The sequence below is a fragment of the Schistocerca gregaria genome, chromosome 6, assembly GCF_023897955.1.
Source record: "Schistocerca gregaria isolate iqSchGreg1 chromosome 6, iqSchGreg1.2, whole genome shotgun sequence".
NCBI classification, from domain to species: domain Eukaryota; kingdom Metazoa; phylum Arthropoda; class Insecta; order Orthoptera; family Acrididae; genus Schistocerca; species Schistocerca gregaria.
Window position 1 is genome coordinate 582,710,724 of NC_064925.1, and position 20,777 is coordinate 582,731,500.

Sequence of the window (20,777 nt, forward strand, 5' to 3'; positions counted from 1 at the left end):
ACTGTGTAGAATCGAATTGGTACCCCGTCAGGTCCAGTGGACTTTCCTCTGTTGAGTGATTCCAGTTGCTTTTCTACTCCTTGGACACTTATTTCGATGTCAGCCATTTTCTCGTTTGTGCTAGGATTTAGAGAAGGAACTGCAGTGCGGTCTTCCTCTATGAAACATCTTTGGAAAAAGGTGTTTAGTATTTCAGCTTTACGCCTGTCATCCTCTGTTTCAATGCCATCATCACCCCGGAGTGTCTGGACATGCTGTTTCCAACCACTTACTGATTTAACGTGAGACCAGAACTTTCTAGGATATTCTGTCAAGTCGGTACATAGAATTTTACTTTCGAATTCACTGAACGCTTCACGCATAGCCCTCCTTACGCTAACTTTGACATCGTTTAGCTTCTGTTTGTCTGAGAGGTTTTGGCTGCGTTTATACTTGGAGTGAAGCTGTCTTTGCTTTCGCAGTAGTTTCCTAACTTTGTTGTTGAACCACGGTGGGTTTATCCCGTCCCTCACAGTTTTACTCTACACGTACCTGTCTAAAACGCATTTTACGATTGCCTTGAACTTTTTCCATAAATACGCAACATTGTCAGTGTCAGAACAGAAATTTTCGTTTTGATCTGTTAGGTAGACTGAAATCTGCCTTCTATTACTCTTGCTAAACACGTAAACCTTCCTCCCTCTTTTTATATTCCTATTAACTTCCATATTCAGGGATGTTGCAACAGCCTTATGATCACTGATTCCCTGTTCTGCACATACAGAGTCGAAAAGTTCGGGTCTGTTTGTTATCAGTAGGTCCAAGATGTTATCTCCACGAGTCGGTTCTCTGTTTAATTACTCGAGGTAATTTTCGGATAGCGCACTCAGTATAATGTCACTCGATGCTCTGTCCCTACGACCCATCCTAAACATCTGAGTGTCCCAGTCTATATCTGGTAAATTGAAATCTCTACCTAAGACTATAACTTGCTGAGAAAATTGATGTGAAATGTATTCCAAATTTTCTCTCAGTTGTTCTGCCACTAATGCTGCTGGATCGGGAGGTCGGTAAAAGGAGCCAATTATTAACCTAGCTCGGCTGTTGCGTGTAACCTCCACCCATAATAATTCACAGGAACTATCCACTTCTAATTCACTACAGGATAAACTTCTACTAACAGCGACTAACTCTCCACCACCGGTTGCATGCAATCTATCCTTTCTACCTGTCTGTACCTTTGTAAAAATTTCGGCAGAATTTCTCTCTGGTTTCAGCCAGCTTTCTGTACCTATAACGATTTCAGCTTCGGTACTTTCTATCAGCGCTTGAAGTTCCGGTACTTTACCAACGCAGCTTCGACAGTTTACCATTACAATACCGATTGCTGCTTGGTCCCCTCATGTCCTGCTTTGCCCCGAACTCGTTGAGGCTGCCGCCCTTTTTGTACTTGCCCAATGCCATCTAACCTAAAAAACCGCCCAGCCCACGCCACACAACCCCTGCTACCCGTGTAGCCGCTTGTTGCGTGTAGTTGACTCCTGACCTATCCAGCGGAACCCGAAACCCCACCACCCTATGGCTCAAGTCGAGGAATCTGCAGCCCACACGGTCGCAGAACAATCTCAGCCTCTGATTCAGACCCTTTACTCAGCTCTTTACCAAAGGTCAGCAGTCAGTCCTATCGACGATGCTGCAGATGGTGAGCTCTGCTTTCATCCGGCTAGCGAGACTGGCAGTCTTCACCAAATCAGATAGCCAGGGAGGGTTTCCTCCGATCCATAGCGACACACATCATTGGTGCCGACATGAGCGACCACCTGCAAATGGGTGCAACCTGTACCCTTCATGGCATCCGGAAGGACCCTTTCCACATCTGGAATGACCCACCCCGGTATGCACACGGATTGCACATTGGTTTTCTTCGCCTCTCTTGCTGCCATATCCTTAAGGGGCCCCATTACGCGCCTGACGTTGGAGCTCCCAACTACCAGTAAGACCACCCTCTGCGACTGCTCGGATCTTGCAGACTGAGGGGCAACCCCTGGAACAGGACAAGCAGCCACGTCAGGCCGAAGATCAGTATCAGCCAGAGACAACCCCGGACTTGCGCCCTTCTGAGCTCAGCTTGATTCCTGACGTGAAGGTAGCGTTCTCGCTTTCCGCTTCTGGGTTCCGGGGTTCGATTCACGGCGGGGTCAGGGATTTTGTCTGCCTCGTGATGGCTGGGTGTTGTGTGATGTCCTTAGGTTAGTTAGGTTTAAGTAGTTCTAAGTTCTAAGTTCTAGGGGACTGATGACGATAGATGTTAAGACCCATAGTGCTAAGAGTCATTTGGGGTATTCGGTTCGGAGCTGTTATGGAGATACGTCAGACAATAGACCGCTCCATTCGAACTACCTATACAACTGGCGTAGTTAGGGGTATCTTGCTCTTTCGACATCACTGGCGATGGCTTATATACATGAGCTGTTCAAAAAATATCCGACCTTTTTTAATTGTTGAAATCAACAATGGTATCAGGGCGCGCATGCGCTCATGTTTTCAGGCATATTTAGCACACATACCTGATTTTCTCCACTACTTTGGAACGCTTGCAAGTGGTACACGTTGGATTTAGTATTCTGAGCAAAATGACGTCTTTACATCACATTTGGCTCCAAGCTTGGCGATTCTCAAGTTGAAACCATCGTGTGTTTGTGGACAAAGTAATGGGTACTGCAGGGCTAAGGAGTGGTACAACCATTTCGAAGGTAGCCGCTAATCAATGAAGACAGAAGCCAGTTAAGGTACGCCCGCAGTATCCGCAAATCAGGTCGTTACTGATCCCGCAATATTGCTGGTGAAGCAGAATGGACGAATCACTATCAGAGAAGTTGCAGTCTAATCTAAAAGCCGTAAAGTCAACTAAATAACTAGGTGTTACAATAACTAACGTCCGCCCGCGGTAGCTGAGTGGTCAGCACGACAGACTGTCAATCCTAAAAGACCGGGTTAGATTCCCGGCTGGGTCGGAGATTTTCTCCGCTCAGGGACTGGGTGTTGTGTTGTACTAATCATCATTTCATCCCCATCGACGCGCAAGTCGCCGAAGTGGCGTCAAATCGAAAGACTTGCACCAGGCGAACGGGCTACCCGATGGGAGGCCCTCGTCACACGCCATTATTATTATACAATAACGAACAACTTAAATTGGAAAGAACACATAGAAAATGTTGCGGTTAAGGCTAACCGAAGACTGCGTTTTATTGGCACAACACTTAGAAAACGTAACAGACCTACAAAGGAGACTGCCTACACTACGCTTCTCCGTCCTCTTTTAGAATACTGCTGGAAGATGTGGGATCCTTACAAGATAGGACTTACGGAGTAGATCGAAAAAGTCCAAAGAAAGGCAGCACGTTTTCTATTATCGCGAAATATGAGAGAGTGTGTCACACAAATGATACTGGATTTGGGCTGGACATCATTAAAAGAAAAGCGTTTTTCGTTGCGACAGTATCTTCTCACGAAATTCCAATCACCAACTTTTTCCTCCGAATGCGAAAATATTTTGTTGACACCGACCTACGTAGGGAGAAACGACCACAACGATAAAATAAGGGAAGTCAGAGCTCGTATGGAAAGACACAGGTGATCATTCTTTCCGGGTGCTATGCGAGATTGGAATAATAGAGACTTGTGAAGGTGGTTCGATGAACAATCTGCCATGCACTTAAATGTGACTTGCAGAGTATCCATGTAGATGCAAGTATAGGTGGTCACATTTTTACTATCCCCTGTATGTGCATATCGCTTCACACGACCTTTGTTACCTCAATGTCGATATCGGCATCATTTTCGAAATATGTGAGCTTACTTATATTATCTGTAATGTTAATATACAACAGGAACAATAAGGCTCCCAACACACTTCCCTCTGGCACAAGTGGTTACTTTTACACGTATAGATGAACTCTCCATTTAGGATGAGATGATGTGTCCCCCCTACAAAAATTTTTTATTGGCCGTACTTTATACGATGCAGGCAAACGGTCAACTACAATTGTTGTTTACTGTGCGGTAACCTCTAGCGTATCAGAAGCAGTTTAGGAACATTTTTTCAAATGAGTATACGCACTCGTATTTCGGCAGGTGCACAGTTTTGCCATTTCAATTTTTGCACGTTTCACAGATACCTTTTCGAAAATTTCGAGCAAAACAAATCGAAATCTTTATTACATCATGAAACAATGAAGAAGCAAATGCGGGTTTGTTCGCAAGCCCGAAGCAACATCTGGTACAAGAATCATGGATTTTAATAAAGTAGCTGTCGATAGGTTTTTTTCGTTGCTTACAGATGTAACTGACAATCACAAACTAATGACTTCTCAAATAACTAATTGTGATGGAACAGGCGTCTCGGTTAATGCTAAAAACTAATCGAACTTCGCAGCTTGCAAAGGGAACCGTCCAGTGCGATCGTTAACATCTGCAGAAAGGGGCGAAACTGCAACCAGCCTCATTAGTACGTCAGCAAGCGGAGCTGACATTCCTCCTACGATTATTTTTCCACGAAAGAAGAAGCAGAAAGAATTTGAGTTAGGACAGGCAGCAGGAGGTTGCGCTGAGGTCCACAGCACAGCATGGATGGCCACAGAGTCATTCTTTGTATGGTTTACACAATTAGTGGTATTTTCTAAGACATCAAAGCACGTCCCAGTTCTCCTTATATCAGATGGCCACTCAGCTCATACCACGAACAATGACGTTATGGACTACGCGAGGGAGAGTGGCGTTTCTTCACCACCACATTGCTCTCACAGACTTCAGCCGCTTGATGTTTGTTTTATAAATCCTCGTTATAGTGATCAGCTTCGAAAATGGCTGCGAAGCCACGCAGGGAAAGTCGTAACTATCTTTGAAATTTCAACGCTTTTTGGTTCAGCTTTCGTCTAAAGCGCAACAATGAAAACCGCTATTAAAGGTTTCGAAGCTACTGCAATATGGCCCACGGACCCATCCATATTCAAGACGCACACTTCCTATCGGCACACACAACTGACAGCGGACGTGATAGGCCGTCAGATGAAGGGGTTATTATATCTGAACAATTGGAATTGCCTCCAACTAGCACACCAGCTGAAAAAGACGACTCAAACGGGCTGGATAATCAAGGGGACGAGGTTTCAGCGAATTGTTACAATGAACTGCCGCCTAAGAATAACAAAGTTATTGGGGCTAATTGTTCTAATCTTGGGTGCTCTTGGATGACAACTGACAACACGACCTCCTCATTTCATATTTCACCTGAGATTCTGATTTTCTTGTCAAAAGTTAACGAAAGCAAGAAAAGAGCGAGACTGAAAAGGGGGAACAACGTTGTTTTAACTGATTCGCCGTACAAAAAAGAGTTAAAAGTCATTAATGGGAGAAATAGAAAAAAGAACTATGACAAAGAAGAAAGAGCAAACAGAAAACTTTTTGCGAAAGAGAATAAAATTAAGAACTCAAAAACGAGAGAAAGAGCCTGAAGATAAATGGAAGAAAGGAGTAAGAATACTATACTAACGAGAGTGATTATGAGGTAAGTTCTGACTGTCAGTGTGTATATTGTGGTGGGTTATATTCAAAATCAGTTGGAGGTTGGGTCGCTTGTTCCACGTGCAAAAAATGGACACACGATTCTTGTGCAGGAATAGATAGCGAAGATGGTGAGTGTCTCCCCGTGTGTGAATTTTGTAAACAGCCTCAAGAAAAGGATACGATACATGAAAACTGTAGTTTGACATTAATTCTCACTTTAAACTAAAAAAAAATAACGAGCAAGCCAATATTTTCTGCATTTCCGATAATTTTATACGTTTTTGTAATCACTTGTATTTACCACCCCATTCTGCCGCGTGCAAATGATATAAATTTCTGTTTTTGAGTGAGAAAATATTGTTGTTTTATTTTATGGCAATGTTCTTATATTTTTGTGATTAATACATCATAATGTGTTCATATAAAAATTTGTAACTCTCTTATTTATCAATTTTGTACATTTAATCAAAGTTTTCAACTGTGTACCCCATTATACCTTGGATTCCCCAACGTGTCGGATAAGAAAGATAAAAATACAATCACTACTCGTTTCTTCAACGACAATTTAAGCTGTGTTCTGTGGTTCCTCCCAGAGTTCATCACGATATATTCCGAAGAAAATCATAGTTAACGAACGTTATAAATTGCTCTAGAAACGAAGGCAATCCCAGTTAACATTTAATAAGGCCACTGGTATCCTTCGAAATGCGACTAATCAAAGTAATGCAGAACGTCGTGGGTCACAGCGGATGGGTGGAATCGAAATATGACATTTACCCACGATCGCTTCTTTTTGTCAATTTGTGCCATTAATTTCTCTGCTCCCTAATCTGATTTCGTATCTCCCCATCAGCTATTCGATCAAAACTTTTTTAGCATTCTTCTACACCACCACATTTCGGAAGTTTCTAGTCGTCTCCTGTTTGGGGAACCAGGCATGTTAACTGCTGATTCGCAATATATTTATTCCGAAAGGCAAAAGGAACCCCGAAAACAATGAAAATAATTTTGTTTATTGGTGACTGTACCAGTTTGATTTACACTTAGTGCGAATATGAAAGTATTTTATTCCAAATCCTTATTTGAAGGTACTAAAATGTCGGTTTAAATGGCAGCTTGCTATGTAAGACATGCCCACTTGTTTCTCTGTGCCATATCTTCTTTGAGATGATAAGCCTAGGGACATTTTACCCGTAGTTTTTGAGCTTTCACCTATTGAATACATTTTTTCTTGTCTCGTAGTCAGTTGTTTGCTACAGTAATAACGTTTCTCAACAAAACAAATGCCAAGATCTACCCACAAAGTTTTCGAGAGAAGTTCTAGAAGACTTGCAAGAAATAAAAAAGTAAATATCATGAAACAAATGTTATGTTTTTGTACAGCATGCATACTATTGGAAAGTGAAAGAAACTATGAATTTAAATGAGTGCATGTACGACGTTAAGTGCAATGCAACTTTAAATTTTCCGTAACTTTTCTAACTAAATGTACCTTTCCTCTCAAACCATTTATCCCAGAACCATGGAATTCTAACGGTCAGTTTTCTTACTCGAGGGCATGAAGAGTCGAGGGATATGAAAGGGAAGCAGTGGTTGGGAAGGGAGTGAGACAGGGTTGTAGCCTATCTCCGATGTTATTCAATCTGTTTGCTGAGCAAGCAGTAAAGAAAACAAAAGAAAACTTCGGAGTAGGAATTAAAAACCATGGAGAAGTTGTATTATAATGAACACTATGGTCTTTTTACTTTTGAAATTTGCCTGCAAAACCTCTCTTTCAAAATTTTTCTAAAAATTTCAGTATTAATATATTATTCATGAAAAATTGTCAGCTTGTTGGAAAACAGTGCAAATGCATGTAAGTAATGTTTGGTGTTTTACCGTTAATATAACACAACTTAGAATAAGGATCATATAAATAGATCAGTTAACATGGTGGAGATGGAAGATACGTTCTCCCCGTGAATATTGTGTTTAAAAACAAATGAATATTTTCAAATCAACAGCTCATTTCATGAAGTCATAACTAGAAGTGAATAATCTCCACAAAAATTGGTAAGTTAATTACTTTGGTGCAAGAAAGTCTCCATCATTAAGGAGAACGATGTTTTCAATAACTTGCCGGCAGCCACAAAAAGCTTTACTACTGACAGATTTCAGTTTACGAGGAGCCTAAAGGATTTCTTGCTAACCATCTCTTCCGACACCATTAATGAATTGAATTATTTATTAGAACTAGCGCGCGCGCGCGATTGAGAGTGTGTGTGTTTGTGTGTGTGTGTGTGTGTGTGTGTGTGTGTGTGTGTGTGTTAGAGAGAGAGAGAGAGAGAGAGAGAGAGAGAGAGATAGAGAGAGAGAGAGAGAGAGAGAGAGAGAGAGAGAGAGAGAGAGAGAGAGAGAGAGAGAGGGGGGGGGGGTCAAATAATACGTGTACAATCAGAAGTGTGACTAAATTTTCATTCCTCGTTCATGATCAGTCCATTTGCGGTCTGTGGATAGTAAATTAGCATATTATTTTCTCATTGAGTATCTCCCCATTATGGATCAATTTCAATGGAAAGTACATATAATCTAACCCTCTTGTCTGCCCCACTTCTGTTGAAGGTTACACATCACACAAATACCTTGTTGTTGTTGTTGTTGTCTTCAGTCCACAGACTGGTTTGATGCAGCTCTCCATGCTACTGTATCGTCTGGAAGCTTCATCTCCCAGTACCCACTGCAACCTACATCCTTGTGAATCTGCTTAGTGTATTCATCTCCTGGACTCCCTCCTCGATTTTTACCCTCCACGCTGCCCTCCAATATTAAATTCGTGATCCCTTAATGCCTCAGAACGTGTCCTACCATCCGACCCCATCTTCTAGTCAAGTTGTGCCACAAAGTTCTCTTCTCCCGTATCCTATTCAATACCTCCACATTAGTTATGTGATCTACCCATCTAATCTTCAGCATTCTTCTGTAGCACCACATTTCGAAAGCTTCTATTCTCTTCATGTTCAAACTATTTATTGTCCATTATTCACCTCCATACGTGGCTACACTGCATACAAATACTCGGAGAAAAGACTTCCTGATACCTAAAGCTATACTCGATGTTAGCAAATTTTTCTTCTTTAGAAACACTTTTCTTACCATTGACAGTCTACATTTTATATCCTCTCTACTTCGACCGTCATCAGTTATTTTGCTCCCTAAATAGCAAAACTCCTTTACTACTTTAAATGTCTCATTTCCTAATCTAATTGCCTCAGCATCACCCACCTTAATTCGACTACATTCCATTATCCTCGTTTTGCTTTTATTGATGCTGATCTTATATCATCCCTTCAGGACACTTCATTCTGTTCAGCTACTCTTCTAGGTTCTTTGCTGTCTCTGAATTACAAAGTCATCGGCAAACCTCAAGGTTTTAGTTTCTTATCCATGGATTTTAATTTCTACTCAGAATTTTTCTTTTGTTTCCTTTACTGCTTGCTCAATAAACAGATTGAATAACATTGGGGATAGTCTACAACCCTGTCTCATTCCCTTCCCAACCACTGCTTCAATTTCATATCCCTTGACTCTTATAACTGCCACCTGCTTTCTGTACAAATTGTAAATTGAATTCGCTCCCTGTATTTTACCCCTGCCACCTTCAGAATTTGAAAGAGAGTATTCCAGTCAACATTGTCAAAAGATTTCTCTAAGTCTACAAATGTTAGAAACGTAGGTTTGCCTTTCCTTAATCTACTTAATAAGGTAAGTCGTAGGGTCAGTATTGCCTCACATGATCCAGTATTTCTACGGAATCCTAACTGGTCTTCCCTGAGGTCGGCTTCTACCATTTTTTCCATTCGTCTGTAAAGAATTTGCGTTAGTATTTTGCAGCTGTGACTTATTAAACTGATAGTTCGCTAATTTTCACATCTGTCAACACCTGCTTTCTTTGAAATTGGAATTATTTCATTCTTCTTGAAGTCTGACGGTATTTCGGCTGTCTCATGCATCTTGCTCATCAGACGGTAACGTTCTGTCAGAGTTGGGTCTCCCAAGGCTGTCAGTAGTTCTAATGGAATGTTGCCTACTCCCGGGATCTTGTTTCGATTAAGGTCTTTCAGTGCTCTGTCAAACTCTTCACGCAGTATGTCATCTCCCATTTCATCTTCATCTACATCCTCTTCCATTTCCATTATATTGTCCTGAAGTACACTGCCCTTGTATAGATCCTCTATATACACCTTCCACCTTTCTGCATTCCCTTCTTTGCTGATAACAGGGTTTCCATCTGAGCTCTAGATATGCATACAAGTGAATCTCGTTTCTCTAAAGGTCTCTTTAATTTTCCTGTAGGCAGTATCTATCTTACCCCTAGTGATATGCGCCTCTACATCCTTACGTTTGTCCTCTAGATATCCCTGCTTAGCCATTTTGCACTTCCTGTCGATCTCATTTTGAGACATTAGTATTTCTTTTTGCCGGCTTAATTTACTGCATTTTTGTATTTTCTCCTTTCATAAATTAAATTCAATATATCTTCTGTTACCCTCTTTCTCTGCGCATGTCAAGTTCCGTAGGCCCAAATTGAGGAGCAAATCTTCAAGGTCATGGAACGTGTCAGTATCTACATCTACATCCGTACTCCGCAAGCCGCCTAACGGTGTGTGGCGGAGGGTACCCTGAGTACCTCTATCCGTTCTCCCTTCTATTCCAGTCTCGTATTGTACGTGGAAAGAAGGATTCTCGGTATGCTTCTGTGTGGGCTCTAATCTCTCTGATTTTATCCTCGTGGTCTCTTCGCGAAATATAAGTAGGAGGGAGCAATACACTGTTTGACTCTTCGGTGAAGGTATGTTCTCGAAACTTCAACAAAAGCCCATGCAAAGCTACGGAGCGTCTCTCCTGCAGAGTCTTCCACTGTAGGTTATCTATCATCTCCGTAACGCTTTCGCGATTACTAAATGATCCTGCAACGAAGCGCGCTGCTCTCCGTTGGATCTTCTCTATCTCTTCTATCAAACCTATCTGGTGTGGATCCCACACTGCTGAGCAGTATTCAAGCAGTGGGCGAACAAGCGTACTGTAACCTACTTCCTTTGTTGTCGGATTGCATTTCCTTAGGATTCTTCCAATGAATCTCAGTCTGGCATCTGCTTTACCGACGATCAACTTTATATGAACATTCCATTTTAAATCACTCCTAATGCGTACTCCCAGATAATTTATGGAATTAACTGCTTCCAGTTGCTGACCTGCTATTTTGTAGCTAAATGATAAGGGACCTATCTTTCTATACATTCGCATCACATTACACTTGTCTACATTGAGATTCAATTGCCATTCCGTGCACCATGCGTCTGTTCGCTGCAGATCCTCCTGCATATCAGTACAATTTTCCATTGTTGCAACCTCTCGATACACCACAGCATCATCTGCAAAAAGCCTCAGGGACTTTCCGATGTCATCCACCAGGTCATTTATGAATATTGTGAATAGCAACGGTCCTATGACACTCCCCTGCGGCACACCTGAAATCACTCTTACTTCGGAAGACTTCTCTCCATTGAGAATGACATGCTGCGTTCTGTTATCTAGGAACTCCTCGATCCAAGCACACAACTGATCTGATAGTCCGTATGCTCTTACTTTGTTCATTAAACGACTGTGGGGAACTGTGTCAAATGCCTTGCGGAAGTCAAGAAACACGGCATCTACTTGTGAACCCGTGTCTAAGGCCCTCTGAGTCTCGTGGACGAATAGCGCGAGCTGGGTTTCACACGGCCGTCTTTTTCGAAACCCATGCTGATTCCTACAGAGTAGATTTCTAGTCTCCAGAAAAGGCATTATACTCGAACATAATACGTGTTCCAAAATTCTACAACTGATCGACGTTAGAGATATAGGTCTATAGTTCTGCACATCCGTTCGACGTCCCTTCTTGAAAACGGGGATGACCTGTGCCCTTTTCCAATCCTTTGGAACGCTTCGCTCTTCTAGAGACCTACGGTACACCGCTGCAAGAAGGGGGCAAGTTCCTTCGCGTATTCTGTGTAAAATCAAACTGGTATCCCATCAGGACCAGAGGCCTTTCCTCTTTTGAGCGATTTTAATTGTTTCTCTATCCCTCTGTCGTCTATTTCGATATCTACCATTTTGTCAACTGTGCGACTTCAAGAGAAGGAAGCACAGTGCAGTCTTCCTCTGTGAAACAGCTTTGGAAGAAGACATTTAGTATTTCGGCCTTTAGTCTGTCATCCTCTGTTTCAGTACCATTTTGGTCACAGAGTGTCTGGACATTTTGTTTTGATCCACCTACCGCTTTGACATAGGACCAAAATTTCTTATGATTTTCTGCCAAGTCAGTACATAGAACTTTACTTTCGAATTCATTGAAAGCCTCTCGCATAGCCCTCCTTACACTACATTTCGCTTCGCGTAATTTTTGTTTGTCTGCAAGGCTTTGGCTATGTTTATGTTTGTTGTGAAGTTCCCTTTGCTTCCGCAGCAGTTTTCTAACTCGGTTGTTGTACCACGGTGGCTCTTTTCCATTTCTTACGATCTTCCTTGGCACATACTCATCTAACGCATATTGTACGATGGTTTTGAACTTTGTCCACTGATCCTCAACACTATCTGTACTTGAGACAAAACTTTTGTGTTGAGCCCTCAGGTACTCTGTAATCTGCTTTTTGTCACTTTTGCTAAACAGAAAAATCTTATTACCTTTTTAATATTTCTATTTACGGCTGAAATCGTCGATGCAGTAACCGCTTTATGATCGCTGATTCCCTGTTCTGCATTAACTGATTCAAATAGTTCGGGTCTGTTTGTCACCAGAAGGTCTAATATATTATCGCCACGAGTCGGTTCTCTGTTTAACTGCTCAAGGTAGTTTTCAGATAAAGCACTTAAAAATATTTCAATGGATTCTTTGTCCCTGCCACCCGTTATGAACGTTTGAGTCTCCCAGTCTATATCCAGCAAAATTAAAATCTCCTCCCAGAACTATAACATTTCCCTAAGGGGCTCCATCACTAGCCTAACGTTGGAGCTCCCAATAACTAATAAACCCCTCCCCCCGTGTGCCTGCTCGGACCTTGCTGAAGGAGCAGCCACATGTCCATTCACAGGCAGAGCGGGCGATGCCACACGGCCAGCCTCCACATTGACCCTCCGCCTCGTGCGCCGCGAACGCCACTGAACCCGCCACTCCCCTTGGGGAGAGGGTGGCCCAACCGCGCCCGGTACCCGCGAAGATCTCTCGACAGCAGGGACAGTGGGTGAAGCATCTAATACCTGGGGTGCACCATGCGACGCACCAGACTCCCCACTGCCACTACACTCCGAGGCAGCAGCCTGAAGACGGCTGACCGCGGCCATCAACACGCTCAGCTGTTCGCGAAGAGTGGCCAGCGTCCGTACACAGCAGTCACACATCCTATCCATCCTAAGGAATCAATTTACCGAAGAGACTTAATCAACTTTTAAGTAGACTGCTAATTCACTAAAGGCGATTGATTACTGACTAAACTGTGATTGCTAACCACTTCTTGTGGAAAACAATGAAAATAGCACTACCTGTCTCTGGACTGTATTCAAAACAAACACTAGCACTACTGGCACTATGGCTGACTACAAGGACTCTCTCTGACTGTATTCAAAACAAACACGAAATCTATGTAACACTATTACTAGCACTCGACAATTAAAGCTTCCTAAAAGCAAAAACACACGGAAGAAGAAGTGACAAGTAAGAAAAATAGAGTTAATACTTAAATTAAGGTAGCTCGCTGCACAGCAGACGTGAAGCAGCCGGCGGTTAGGGCGACACATGAACTTACAACAAAAAAGTAATAACAGATAGAAATACATGTTCATGAACCTGAGAGAAAATCAGTCCATAAGTTTAAGCAAACGCTATCAGCAGTACAATGAGAATCAGCTTAATTTTTCAATTAACTCCTCGACAGAATAAAAGGAGTGACCCATGAGGAAACACTCCAGTTTCGATATGAAAGCGCGTGGATTACTGCTAAGAGTTTTGAATTCGAGTGGCAGCTTATTGAAAATTGATGCAGCAGTATACTGCACACATTTTTGCACATGAGTTAAGGAAGTCCGATCCAAATGGAGGTTTGATTTCTGCCGAGTATTAACCGAGTGAAAGCTGCTTATTGTTGGAAATAAACTAATATTGGTAACAAGAAACGACAATAAGGAATATACATATTGAGAGGCCAATGTCAAAATACCCAGACTCCCTGAACAGAAGTCGACAAGAGGTTCGTGAACTCACACCACTTTTTGCCCGAACCTCCAGTTTCTGAGCCAAAAATATCCTTCTAGAATGGGAAGAGATACCCAAAAACATAATACCATACGACATAAGTGAATGGAAATAAGCAAAGTAGACTAATTTACTTGTCGAAGTATCACTCACTTTCGGCACCGTTCCAATAGTGAAAATGGCAGTATTAAGTCTTTGAACAAGATCCTGAACGTGGGCTTTCCACGACATCTTACTATTTATTTGAACACCTAGGAATGTGAACCGTTCAGTTTCACCAATCATATGCTCATGCTGTGAAATTAAAACGTCAGGTATTGTTGAACTGTGTGTTAGAAAATGTAAAAACTGAAGCTTACTGTGATTTAACGTTAGTTTATTTTCTACAAGCCATGGACTGAGGTCATGTACTGCACTACTTGAAACGGAGTCAATGTTGCACCCAACATCCTTTACTACCAAGCTAGTGTCATCAGCAAACAGAAATATTTTAGAGTTACCCGTAATACTTGAGGGCATATCATTTATATAAATAAGGAACTGGAGCGGCCCCAACACTGATCCCTGAGGAACCCCCTCCCCCTTGACAGTACATCACTCAGATCCCTCATCACACTGTATTACTTTCCCCCATTCCCGTAGATCGTTCCCTAATGATCTTCCTGAAACACTCTACAACTTCTGATTCTGTCAGTTCTTTCAGGTCCCATCTCCTGAAATTCCCACCTTTTTACAGTTTCTTCAGTTTAATCTACAGTTCATAATCAATATATTGTGATCAGAGTCCACATTTGCCCCTGGAAATGTCTTACAATTTAAAATCTGGTTCCTAAATCTCTGTCTTACCATTATATAATATATATGAAATATTGCAGTATCTCCAGGTCTCTTCCACGTAAACAACCTTCTTTCATGATTTTTGAACCAAGTGTTAGCTATGATTAAGTTATGCTCTGGGCAAAAACCTACCAGGCGGCTTCCTCTTTCATTTTTTACCCCCATTCCATATTCACCTACTACGTTTCCTTTTCTTCCATTTCCTACTGTCGAATTCCAGTCACCCATTAATATTAAATTTTCATCTCCCATCACTATCCGAATGATTTCTTTTATCTCATCACACATTTCATCAATTTCTTCATCATCTGCGGACTACTTTTACGACTTTAGGAGGCGTGGGATTCGTGGCTATCTTGGCCACAACAATGCGTTCACTATGCTGTTTGTAGTAGCTTACCCGCATTCCTATTTTTATTAATTATTAGACCTACTTATGCATTAGCTTCATATTAGCCTTCCTAATACTAAAATCTATATCCGATGTTAACAATGACGCCAGTGGATGGACTATCAGGAAATTACTGACCGTCGAGAAAGTCACAAATATAACCGACAAGCTAATGGGCCCTTCACAGGAAAAGGTTTTTTGCCAGAAAACGGGGAAAATTGAAACCCAGCAAATGAGTAAAAAAATGTATATCCACTGACAAAAAAAATAGTGTACGCACACAACTTACACAACAATAGTCTGGGATTACTCTATTACGTAATACAGTTTTTGTGATTGTATCTTGCAGCTTTAGTTATTTTTAATTAAAAGAGGCTTTAAAAGGACAGAAAGAACGTGTTGGACTACGCTACAGATCGTTCTGTTAGCACAGTCTTTACTTTGTAATCACTTTCGTTGACTTCGGCAACTCTCAACAGAAATCTCCAACCTAACCGAGACAATGTGCTACGATACAGCCGAGATCATGACAAGAGAATGGGCTACATCACACTCGAAGTAAATGTATATAGGTAAGGATCCCCATGACCTGTATACGTCTGTTATAAAAAATCTCCAAGCCACTCTCCTCAAATAGACCGCAATCTTCTCTTGACCTTCAACTGTTACTATTTCAGAATTAGAAACCAGATTCAAAGAAAATTTGGCTACAAGGCACAAAACTAGAAAAATAAAAATAATAAAAGTGAGAACGTGAAACATGTTAGCAATAACCATAAACAGGAGATTTACAGAAAATATAATTGAGAAAGGAAATCATTAATATTATCGACCGTTTAGGAACTCTAGGCTACGAAATGGATAAAACCACATATCGAATAAGTGGTGGAAGAGTTAGTGTGTTTTAAGATTAAATCCAAACAAGAATTAGAGAAAAATATATCGAAGCAAGGCCTCTATTACGAAAAATTGCTAAATCTCGAGACAAATTGTGTCCTTCTGTATTAGATGAAATGTTTTGGCCCCTAGTACGGATGAAACAGTATCTGCAGTATCAACAGGAACTTCGGACATGTGTTTCATATTTCATCCAAGCCTGCAGTCTATAAATATTTAAACAAAATACTAAAACAAAATACCACTACAGGGGAATTACTTAGGAAGTAGTTCTTGGTAAAGAAACACAGGACACAATTACGTATGTAGGCTTAATATGAACTACAACTGTGTTTATAAATCGCTATAGTTGCCTTGGACTAACGACGAGCAAATATCAATGTAATCTGTACGCTTTTCAAAGCTGTTATCCATTAAAAAGCCAAACTACGTATCGTGAACAAAATACAATTTAACACCGAAACAATGACATTAGCTGACAATGGGCACAGACTTTAGTCAATGGGCACTGTTGAAAATTTGTGCCAGACCAGGATTAGCACCCGAGTCCCCTGGTTACGAGGGAGAGGCAATGATCACTATGTCCGAATTACACAGTGGTCAACAGAATAGCACGAACTGCCCGAGCATGCCGTTCTTTAGATCCAAATTCTCAATTTCTCCATAGACTGCTAAAGCACTGCTCCTTGAACATAATCCTCCTCCCCTTAATTATACAGTACATGGCGAAAAAAACAGACACCGAATATATGCAAACTTGGCCTTACGAACATTGCAGACGTCGTCTATGTAAGACACGTCAAACTTCAAAGAATTTACCAATTCGTTGCATTGTTTACTATAGACCACAAATCAAGTAACGTAAAAAAAGCACTGCGTCTATTGAGATCATGATTCAGAGTTAAAAAAAAAACTAATAAGTCGCCTACATATTACAGTTGCTGCCGAAAGAGGAGAACCATTATTTTCCCACAAAAGGAAATATAGTTAAAATTACGCTTCTATTTCGGTTAGTTTATGCGGTTACTAAAATTTGCAGTGAAAGTTACATAGTGGACTCTACCCTCCCCCCACCAGAAACGTAGTTATCGTGGCTGTTGTGAGACTTTTGTACACAGTTAGAGAAAGTGTGTTAAATGTGGCGCGGACGGAAACGCTAGGCTACGCTACAGGGCAATCTGCTCGCACAACGTTTAGTCGGCATTCATAATCGTTGGCGTAAACAACTCTCAATCAAATTACCACCTTCCAACCTAACTTAGATCTCGGGCTACACTACCAATCGGCCTGTCATCACAACCAAAAATTCATTGAGGGGGATGGGGGGATTTCCTGTAGCTCTCTCTAATGTATCTCTAGGCAAAACTGCCAGTTTTGTCAGACTCAACAGCAAGATTTACCAATGGTAAACACTTTTGAGACGGCTCGTAATTTTAGAATAGTCCTCTTCGTCTTACTTGGCATAAATTGTTCGCTGGCGTCCCAGCAGCTAGCTCCCTCAGTGTCTGCTTCTGCCATTGCACCACGCTAGTCTGCTGTTGTCCTAGCAGACCGAACGCACCGCACATCCGATACCTTCGGAACCACTCACTGGCCAGTTAGCAACTGAGCGGAACACTGTTTACATCGTGAAAGGAAAACTATGCAAAGATGTACCCTTAAATGGCACGACTGAGTAGCACACACACAGTAATATCTGAGGAATGTCCTTCGACACGCGCAGAACGAAAGTCTTCTCGCGAACGTACAGCGTCTCTGGAAAAAAATCTCGTGACTATATTCCGGCGTTACGGCCAGGTTCTCATACAAATGAGCAAAAAAGGGTACATTTGAAATTCTTTTTGAGACAATGAAAATACATTCGAAAGATCTGTTTGGAAATTACGAGTGATAATACTATGAGCTTAATTTTAGATTTCCAATAAAAAATGGCGCCCGTAATTATGATTTGATCAAGGGCCTGCGAGACTGGAGTACGCAGAGCGCGTGCAGTGTGGCACCTCATATGTTACCTGAATTCAAAAATGGGTAACATCAGTTGATACTACATTATTCCTCTGAAATTGAAAATGGATAACATCAGTCGATAAAACATAAAATTTATGGGAGCGTATACCTAACCGCAATGAAACAACCTTAAATTTAACGATACAGTGCTAATTCGAACTTTGAGTTCAATTTTTGAGGGTTTGTTTCACTCCTTATGCCTACACAAAAATTAGTTAATATTAACAAATGTCATATTATAGCTATAAGTTCCTAAGAAAAGTGTTTACTTTTAGGGGTCAGAGGTAGATGTTAAGAGAACGAACCACTTTTAATTTATGCTGCATGCCGTTCTGAGAAAATAGTTACCCGAAAAAAATGTGTTCAAAGTTTAGGGAAAACATTTAGTTATATTATTACTTCGATTTGCATGAACTGAGTGTTACATATATATTTTTAATGTCGCTGAAAACGAATCTGAAGTCAGATTTTCAATATTCAAAACAGCTAATCCAATACGGAGGGCAACCGATTATGTTTTGACCAATTTTTACCAAAAATGTATTTTCGTTATTTACGTTTAGTCTGCAAGTCAAGGAGTATTTATCAACCCTTCCTCTACCTCTGATTGTTCCTAGACAGCAACTTCCTGTTCTTCTTGGCAGGAAAAGCCGATCTGTCAAAGCTGGATATGCAGCACTCGGCAGCCTGCACTTGATATTCGTCCGTATTTTCGGTGAGTATGTTTGCATGCATTCTGCAGTATGAATCATTTTGAGCACGTGCGACACGGGACGAGTTATCATCTACATCTATATGGATACCCTGCAAAACACATTTAAGTGCCTGGCAAAGGGTTCATCGAATCACCTTCACAACTGATAATTAATTGAAACCCTCAGCTGCCGACAGGTGTTGTTGATATACTTCGATGGGGACAGCTGAAAAGTGTGCCCCTACTGGGACTCGAACCCAGAATCTCCTGCTTACAAGGCAGACGCTCAATCCATCTGAGCCATCGAGGGCACACATGAACAGCACGACTGCAGGAATTTATCCCTCGCACGCTTCCCGTGAGACTCACATCCCCAACCGTCCACAATCCGCATACGTAATGTACTTAATAGGTATTTGTCCATCCACTCATTACTGGCTCACACTAAGGTGACGATTCCCGTAAGAGTTCCGGCAACCTGTGCGCATTCGCACAGACGAAGGTCAATGGCTGGGTAACGTTTAACCATAGATATGAAGATAGTAACTGCTCTCGAAAGAACAGGCGCCACTGACGACCTTGCAACTCTTCTAGAATACATGATAGACCGGCCGATGTGGCCGAGCGGTTGTAGGCGCTTCAGTCGGGAGCCACGCGACCGCTACGGTCGCAGGTTCAAATCCTGCCTCGAGCATGGGTGTGTGTGATGTCCTTAATTTAGTTAGGTTTAAGTCGTTCTAAGTTCTAGGAAACTGATGACCTCAGATGTTAAGTCCCAAAGTGCTCAGAGCCATTTGAACCATCAGTCCCTATGTTTACACACTACTTACAGTAACTTATGCTAAGGACAACACACACACAACCATGCCCGAGGGAGGACTCGAACCTCCAACAGGGGGAGCCGCGCGAACCGTGACAAGGCGTTGGACACATGGCGGGTACCCCGCGCGGCTCATGGCAGCTGTGACACTGCTTCAAACAATGGACTGTAGAAACTTTTGTAAAGCACGGATTAAAAAAAAAACTTTCTGTTCCAAGAGTCTAGACAAGTACACCTTTAAAAAATGCAACTACAAAGAAATTGAATTTTCGAACGTTTTGAATGAGAACCTGTCCTTATGGAACACCGTTGATCAAATGTCACAGGGATTATATACTCAGCTTTCACATGTGGATTAACACTTTCTAATCAATATCCGGAATGAGCAGGGCTTAAAACTTTGAAGAGTTAAATTTCAAGGGCCGTTCTCTTGTATGCAAATAGTTTCACAGTAGAAATTTCTCTAGTTTTATTTATTAATTAATTTATTTATTTTTTGCTGTAGGTAAAGAAGGATAGCATTGTGAGGAGGGGGAAGAGGGGGGGGGGGAGGAATCTTGCATCTCCCACCTTGGAATTCTCAGTACAGAATTTTTATTCATTACGAGATTCTTAGCCACTTGCAGAAGTGATTTCGAGTGATTCTGCAAAACTTTTCCTTTAGCCAATCGTAGCAACTATAGGATTCCGTTCCTGCTGCATGACATGTCTCGGAACTTAAACTGACCAACTCATTTGCATAAAGAGCTAGCTTATCATCCGCTTCTTTACTTGCGTAGACCGTTCATGGTCTGCAAAGAATTTTTTTCTTTAATCGTTTTTTTATGTCTTTTATAAACTGCAACACTTTCTAAACTTTCTAAACTTAGCGCCGTTGAAGCATGGTCTTTTACTGAATGATCAAAAAGCAATGCTGACAGCTGGAGTCCAAGGTTTTTGTTAATCAAGCCGTTTGTATTCTTGTGGTGATATCTCCGTACAGTCTTTCATTCCCTAACGCATATTTCTTTATATCTAATTGAGAAGTGAAATACCGGTTTTCATAGATGCAGATTTAAAATATTTTAATATAACGCAATAAATATTTCATTAAAATTTTCATCCCCTTATGCTCGAAGTTCCAAAACCAGAAAAACACGTAGTTTTTAAAAATTGTAACATATTAGCCGAATACGAATTGTCAGATATATTTAGCAATCCTTTCATAATGAACCATTTTCTGAAACATCTCACACCCTTTAGGGGTTGGGTTTCAAAAACAATTAAACACGTATTCTTCTATTTAGAGCCGAGGAGCCAAATTCAAATCTTCATCCATTTA

The 20,777-nt window shown here is 41.4% G+C and overlaps 1 non-coding gene across 1 annotated transcript; it reads right to left on the bottom strand.

The window, feature by feature from the left end:
• Nucleotides 1-18,872: 18,872 nt before the first annotated feature.
• Trnat-ugu (transfer RNA threonine (anticodon UGU)) lies at nt 18,873-18,947 on the bottom strand. Its single transcript has one exon. It is a non-coding gene; the product is annotated as a tRNA-Thr (tRNA).
• Nucleotides 18,948-20,777: the final 1,830 nt, after the last annotated feature.